Raw genomic sequence first — 7675 nt, 5'->3', positions numbered from 1 at the left:
TTGATTACTATGCCTATTGGATTGTAGCAAATGTGTTACATTGTTTTGGCATGAGAGGAGAGAGGGAGAGGAAGAGAGAAAAGGAAACGAGAGAGGGAGAGGAGAGAGAAAAAACATTAAACATAATAGGGAAAGAGAGAAAGAGAGGGTGAGGGTAAGGGAGGGAGAAGAAATGAGGGAGGGAGAGAAAGAGAGAAAAGGAAATGAGAGAGGGAGAGGAGAGAGAAAAAATGAGAGAGGGAGAGGAGAGAGAAAAAGAGAGAAAAAACATTAAACCTAATAAGGAAAGAGAGAAAGAGAGGGTGAGGGCGAGGGAGGGAGAGGAAATGAGAGAGGGAGAGAATGATAAAAGAAAATGAGAGAGGGAGAGGAGAGAGAAAAAATGAGAGAGGGCGAGGAGAGAGAAAAAACATTAAACCTAATAGGGAAAGAGAGAAAGAGAGGGAGAGGGTGAGGAAGGGAGAGGAAATGAGAGAGGGAGAGAAGAGAGAAAATGTAAATGAGAGAGGGAGAGGAGAGAGAAAAAGAGAGAAAAAAACATTAAACCTAACAGGAAAAGAGAGAAAGAGAGGCAAAGGGTGAGGGAGGGAATGGAAATAAGAGAGGAAGAGGAAGAGAGAAAAGGAAATTGTTGTAGTAGTAGTAGTTTTTTCTTTTCTTTTCTTGTTTATTGTTGTTTTTTTTTTTGTAGTAATAGTAGTAGTAGTAGTAGTTTTTTCTTCTTTTCTTGTTTATTGTAGTAGTAGTAGTAGTAGTTATTGTTGTTGTTGTTTTTTTTTCTTCTTCTTTTCTTGTTTATTATAGTGGTAGTGGTAGTGGTAGTGGTAGTCGTGGTCGTGGTCGTGGTCGTGGTCATCGTCGTCGTCATCATCGTAGTCATGGTCGTAGTCATAGTCGTAGTCATGGTCGTGGTCGTGGTCGTAATCATAGTCATGGTCGTGGTCGTGGTCGTAATCATAGTCGTAGTCATAGTCATAGTCATGGTCGTGGTCGTAATCATAGTCATGGTCGTGGTCGTAATCATAGTCGTCGTCATCGTCGTAGTCATGGTCGTAGTCATAGTCGTAGTCATAGTCGTAGTCATGGTCGTGGTCGTAATCATAGTCATGGTCGTGGTCGTGGTTGTAGTCGTGGTCGTGGTCGTGGTCGTAGTCGTGGTCGTGGTCGTGGTCATGATCATTAAAGAAAATGAGAGAGGGGGAGGAAGAGAAAAATGAAGAAGGAACGAGAGAGAGGGAATAAACATACAGCATAATAAAGAAAGAGAAAAAGGGAAAGATTGAAGGAGAGGAGATAATGAATGGATAAAAAACAAAAAGAGAGCGGTGGCGAGGTCCGATACAACACCACGAGATGGGAAACACTCCGACATATATACGTTAATTTGTGGCTGGGTGGGTGGAGACTTTACAGACGTTAATTTTTGCTGAGTTACAAGAGAAGAAATCCCTTCTCAAACAATTTAAGAAAGAAAAAATAATGATAACAAAAACAAATTGTTTATCATAACATAGACAAAATGGAAAACGATGAAGGTCTTGTTGTTCAAGATCACAATGCGTATCTTAATCAGCGTGTCCCATGTCCTTCCTCTCAATGCAAGCTGGCAATTAGACGAAAACGTCGATTATCTATAGAACACGTACGACGCTTCGGCGAGTTTCAATTTGAGATCATTGATCAGGCGATCTTGGATTTTCAATAAATGGTAACAAAAGTTAATATCAATCATGCATTGTACTCGCAAGCTAATTGAATACCATATACAAGAAGATTGGGTGTGGCTGGCAAATTTGCTATCCAAGGAGGTGACGTCTCGTCCCAAGGAGGAGTGCACCCTTTTTGTGGCCAATTAGAAGAGTTCATGGGCGTGCGATAGATGGAGTGCCTGAGCCAATCCACCACTTGGAAGGTACTACCCAATCTATACTGTCAATACTAGAGGAGACATGCAGCCTTCCAGACCTACCTACAATCTTGGAGCTTGAGATGGAGGCAATGATCGATGCATTGATTCCCATGGATGTCGAGACTTCTGATCTGCTTAGAGAGAAAGCATCCATACCATTATATGATGGGTGCCGAGTATCTTGTCTGAAGACACTGCTTGCACTCCTAAGTGTGCAAGCAAAATACGGGTGGAGTGATGCGAGTGTGACCGAGTTGTTCAGGTACCTTGTACGTACGCTTCGTTGATTTCTTTTCGATACTATCATTAAAAACATTTGTGCTTTTTCAAGGTGTTTTATGATTTTTTTCAGGTTACTGAAATATCATATATTACCACCTGCAAATACCATGTATGAGTCTCTTGATGATGCACAACATGTTTTACGAAAGCTTGGCATGGACTACAACAATATCCATGCATGTATCAAAGATTGCATACTGTTTCAAGGAGAATACGAGACTATGGAGACATGTCCAAAGTGTGGTGCTCACAGGTATCGACAGGACTTGCAAGGGCAAACCATCCCTCAAAAAGTTCTTAGACACTTTCTACTTATCCCCCACATAAACCATATGTTTTGTACGTCCGGCATGGTGAGCTTGACACCGTGGCATGCGCAGAATAGGTCCACAGATGGAGTTCAACGAATATCAACAGATTAATGCACATGGAGCCACATTGACTCTGCCTTCCCAGGCTTTGCCTGAGAGCCAAGGAATCTTCGGCTCAGTCTTGCAATGGATGGAGTGAACCCATTCGATCTACGCTCAACTTCTTACAGTGTATGGCCTATAGTCCTTGTCAACTACAATATCCCTCCATGGCTTTCTACAAAGAAAGGATATCTCATCCTTAGCTTACTCATACCCGGCCACTACAATGTCAAAAATATGGACGTGTATCTTTGTCCATTAATCGATGAGATTAAGATTTTGTGGAAGGAGGGGGTCACCGTGCAAGATATGAGCAAGCACGATGGTCGATGGTCTGCCAATATTCGAGCCATTCTCATGTGGACGATGCATGACTTTCCGGGATTCGGAGAGTGCTCAGGTAAATAGGCTTCCGTTCTCGTTGATAATATTTATCATAGCTCGTTCAAGTTTGTATTCACTGGATAGAGGTGTTGGAATAGGTCTGGTTACCTCAGGTTATCATGCATGTCCATTGTGCGGGCCACAGTTAGACTTTCGAAGGTCACGAACCATGAAGAAGATGGTATATCAAGGGCACACCGCTTTCTTGCCAGAGGGTCATGAACTCAGGGAAGGTTTTCTTGGACAACCTCCAACATGTATGAATGCCGCAAGCTGGTATAAGTTGAAAATGGTCCACGCGGAGTCACATCCAAACAGAATGTGACAGTTCTCAGTTTTCTACCATATTGGACCCACTTACAGATCAACCACTTGTTGGATCCCATGCATATTTTCAAGAATGTGGGCAGCTTGCTATGGGACCACATCACAGGAAAGAGAGACACTATAGGGACACGAATGGATTTGAAGGAGGTAGGCAAGATGGAGGTGCTTTGGGCCAATCGAGTGTTGATGGTCACGTGCAGCTATCTCGCGCTCCTTGGATTTTGTCCACTAAAGAAGAGCTCATTGTGAAGCAAATAGTCAAGTCTATCCGCACTCTAACGGGTATGATGCGTTCTCTCAGGTCTGCATTTTCTAAAGATGACCAATTATCAGGGCTAAAATCCCATGATTGGCATAATATATGTTAGGTTTGTACTACGAATGGATTGTAATTGGCGTGTACATTTTGCTATTTGGAGTGTATCCATTGTTCATAATGCTTTCTCATTTGTGGCAGTTTGTACTACCGATCGCGATCGCAGGATGCCGTACTCCAAAAATATGCGGGACAATTTATAGGTTGTCGACTTTAGTGCAATGGATCTCACAGAAGGAGATTAAGACGTCCTCTATTGAATTCGTGAGGCAGGGAGTAGTGGAGACGGTCTGTCTCTTTGAGAAATACCTGCCTACCAGCATGCTCACGATACAAATCCACCTTGTGCATCTTGTAGATGAAGTGGAGATTGCTGGACCTATCCTACGCGATAGATGTTCTTCTTGGAGCGCTTCATGAAAACCATGAAAGGCTTTGTGTGACAAAAACGAGCTCAACCAGAAGGTAGCATGGCTGAAGGTTGGTTGGTGTCTGAGGTGCTAGTGCATATTTCACAATGGCTACCAATGGTGTATCCAGACAATAAAATGCCATGGTCGCATTGAAGGACGATGATAGACTGACCGGAGATGTGGTGGTTAAAAATGGGGTAGAAAAAAGAATGGATGCTGCAATGGAGGAGAAGGTGCATCGCTTTTGTATATTGCACCATGCCTCTATGGAGATGTGGCTCGCCAGGTACCAGCAAGCTAGGCAAGATCGAGAGGAAGCGCAATCTGAATTTCAACATAGTATACACCATCGACCGATTTGATATCCCGAGGGTATGGAGGAGATGCTACGGTTCATATCAACACGTTGGTTGCATGGAGCTTTGACCGCAGCGCCTCGCGAAGGGGCGGAGGACTCAATCGAGGAGTGGGAATTCTCGAGGGGATGTAGTCCAAAGGTGATGACGTGTTTAGGATTTGTCATATCTATATTTTATATACGATAACTAATTTTAGTGTTTCAATGTAAAATACAAAATATATAGTGCAGTATGGTCGTACGGACGACATTTTCGTGTGGAGCGTATGGACAAAATGCGCTCCATAACAGACTATGGTATCATGGCAAGGTTCGAGCAAGAGAGCCAGACGAGCAACGGATCCAAACACAGTTATAGATGAGATGGAGTATTTTGGGAACTTGCAAAGTATTGTTACGGTGGATTACCGTAGCTTCTCCATGATACTATTCGATGTGCAGTGGTTCAAAGTGGTACTTGAAGGAGCTGGAGCAACAGTTCGATGAGGTCCATCTGGATTTCTCGAAATAGATTCCGGAAAAAAATGGACGGATTTGCGCGACACCTTTGTCTTACCAGCCCATTGTGAGCAGGTGCATGAACTCATTTTTTTGTTAATTGTATTATGACATGGTACATATCACAATAGTTTAATCTCTCTTGTACATGTTTATGAACATGTAATCTTCTATCCAAACCCCCGATAACCTCTATGGTGGTATGTTATACCTTCAGCTCCTCGAAGTGCGAGAGTATATGATCAAAGCGATGTTCTGAGCATAGATGAGGACAATATGCAAATAGAGAGGTCGATATTGCAAGGGGTGGAGTCCACCGAAAGCTTGGAGCATGTAGAGGAGCCAGTATCGGGTAAGAATGATGGAAATACAGGAGTCCAAGAATTCTTTGAGAACGAGGTGGACTCATCCTTTTGTGGTGACATGTCTATCGACCTTCCAATGTATGCGGAGTTGTGTCAGGATATTGACATGGGACCATAGTATACTTCATACTTGGAGCATTCACTTACTCAATTTGTTGACTAATCACTTATAAGAATACATAAGATTTACATTTTAAGTGAGATCATTTTTTAAGGATTTATATTATCGTGCTTTGTATGATTTAAATTGATTATGCTAACATCATTTTTTGTATGTGCAGCTGACCTTTTTGGATACATAGATCATTAGGATGAGTCAAGGGATGAGCGATGAGGAGTTGCAGGATATCTTCACGCGTATGTCTCCAGATCAAATGGTAAGATTCAGAGACATGGCGGACCAAGAGCTGTCTCAGACATTGTCAAGTCGCTCTATTAGATCTACTTCGATGCGATCAGATGCTTCAGCTTCGAGCAGATGAGGTCGATGCTCCAGACTTGGGCCAGAGGGAGGGAGTGCTTCAGGATCAGGGGGATGCTGCAGAGATATGGAGGCAGTGAGCCCACGGTCGGCACGGGATACAAGTGCTACTCCTCGCTCTCGTGGCAATTCCAGGGAGTGTGGCTCAGGTGGTTGCTATGGAGGCACGGATGCGGTGTCTGCGTTGTCAAAGAGATCGTGCAAGAGCTGCAAAACACGGGGTTCAAGATACAGCAAGGAAAGAGGCTAACAAGAAGATCTCAAAATTTGATGCCAAAGATCATATATTGCTTGTCAAGAACATAGCCACAACTCAAAATTTTGGTTCGAACAAGTACAGCACCAAGTAAAGCCTTGCACGTGGTCGTTCAGCTGTAGTATGCCATGCTTGAAGATGAAAACTCTGTCGAGAGGATTGCTGAGAATGGGAACTGGGTTACTGAAATTTCAGCCTAAACAGAGCCTTTGGGATACTTGCAACATGGAAGTTGGTTGCATCATGCGATAAAAAAAAACTGTGAGCTCTTTCAGATTTGCTTTCCAAGGAAAGACCCAGTTCTAGAAGATGAATTACTTTGATCACGAGGAAACTGGTGGATCTCCAGCAACATGAGCATTTCAATAGTTCAAAATCATTGTACCCTTTGTAGCAATTTCAACACCATCACTTGCTGTTGAGCAGCACTCAAGAACTCAGCATTTATAATGGCATTAGAAACAAGGATTACTATAGATACCTGAAGGACTATTGATCCAGACTCACAGCAATTTCAAAAGACAAGCTTTTGCCGAGTGCATCGAGTACAGGACAGGTGGGCCTGCTCAGCAGCACTCGTGCAAGTCCTGTTGAACAATTAAAAAAAAAACAAACCATTCTTCAACTGTCCAAAGCTTGTTGATTTACCAGTGGCATCAATGCATGAAAGCTCAGGCGGCATGTCATAGTTAGCTTTCACAACTCGCATGTACAACACTGAACCTTCTTGAAGGCTGGGTACATTGCGTCTAGTGGCACCCTCAAATGCAAAGATAGAAAGAGTTCCATAGCTTGGACCTCCAATATCAATGGTAAAGCTCTCTGAACGTCGATCAACAACAAGCCCGATGACAATATCATTTGCACTTGGAATATAACGCTTTTGTGAGCCTTCCACCCAAAGCTTGTTCGGTTTTATGAATTTGAGTCTCCCAACCTTGGTAGCCACAATCTGATCATTATCCTGACGGAGGCCCCCTTCCAATCGAAGTGTGGCAAGGCTGAGTTTGGAGAGGTCCAGCACTACATCTCCGGGTGCCACAATCTGATTGAGGAAAGGAGATGCCTCGAGGGAAACCGTCACTCGCGACTTCACCGCCCCCTTATCATTGGTGATTGTGATCTTATTCTTCTGCCCGTCGTCTTATCCTCAGCGGAGACATTCAGAATGCCGTTGGCATCGATTTCGAAGTAGATAGTGATTCATCAGCTCAAAGTGCACTTTTCCCCTCTGAATTCGCCACATTTGACAGCGACTTGCCACCGCAAAATGCAGTTTTGTCCACCACATTTGGCCGCAATGCTTCACCTATAGTCACAGCAGCATCACCGGCATATGACATCTAAACCCCATCATTAGCAGCGATAGCGTGTGCAATTGAGAGCAAGGCTGCAGCCGAGCCTCCGGAAGCGGACCCACGAGTCATGCTCAGTTCTCTGCCTGAGAAAGGGAAGCTTCTCTAAGCTGTTATGCAAGCAGGGCCTCTGCTACAAACACTCCTCCTGGCCTGATGACCGAGGCCGGCTTCATTGTTTACTTTTTCTCTCTGCCTGTTTGTGCTTTGATCTAGAGTTTGAGCTTCATATCTGTGAGATGTCACATGATACACAGCTCCAGATGACTATCTGTGATTCATAGTGTCGCCATCATAATCCTCCCATTCTTGTTTTTT

General features: G+C 43.7%; 1 pseudogene; it reads right to left on the bottom strand.

Annotated features, from left to right (window-relative positions):
- Positions 1-6378: 6378 nt before the first annotated feature.
- LOC148029980 (uncharacterized) lies at positions 6379-7345 on the bottom strand (annotated as a pseudogene).
- Between the last annotated feature and the right edge of the window lie 330 nt (positions 7346-7675).

This window comes from Lygodium microphyllum, chromosome 10 (genome assembly GCF_053477565.2).
Source record: "Lygodium microphyllum isolate KBCC chromosome 10, Lygodium_microphyllum_v1.1.10, whole genome shotgun sequence".
Lineage (NCBI taxonomy): Eukaryota > Viridiplantae > Streptophyta > Polypodiopsida > Schizaeales > Lygodiaceae > Lygodium > Lygodium microphyllum.
The sequence above is the reverse complement of the archived record's forward strand: the minus strand, read 5'-3'. Positions and strand labels throughout refer to the sequence as shown.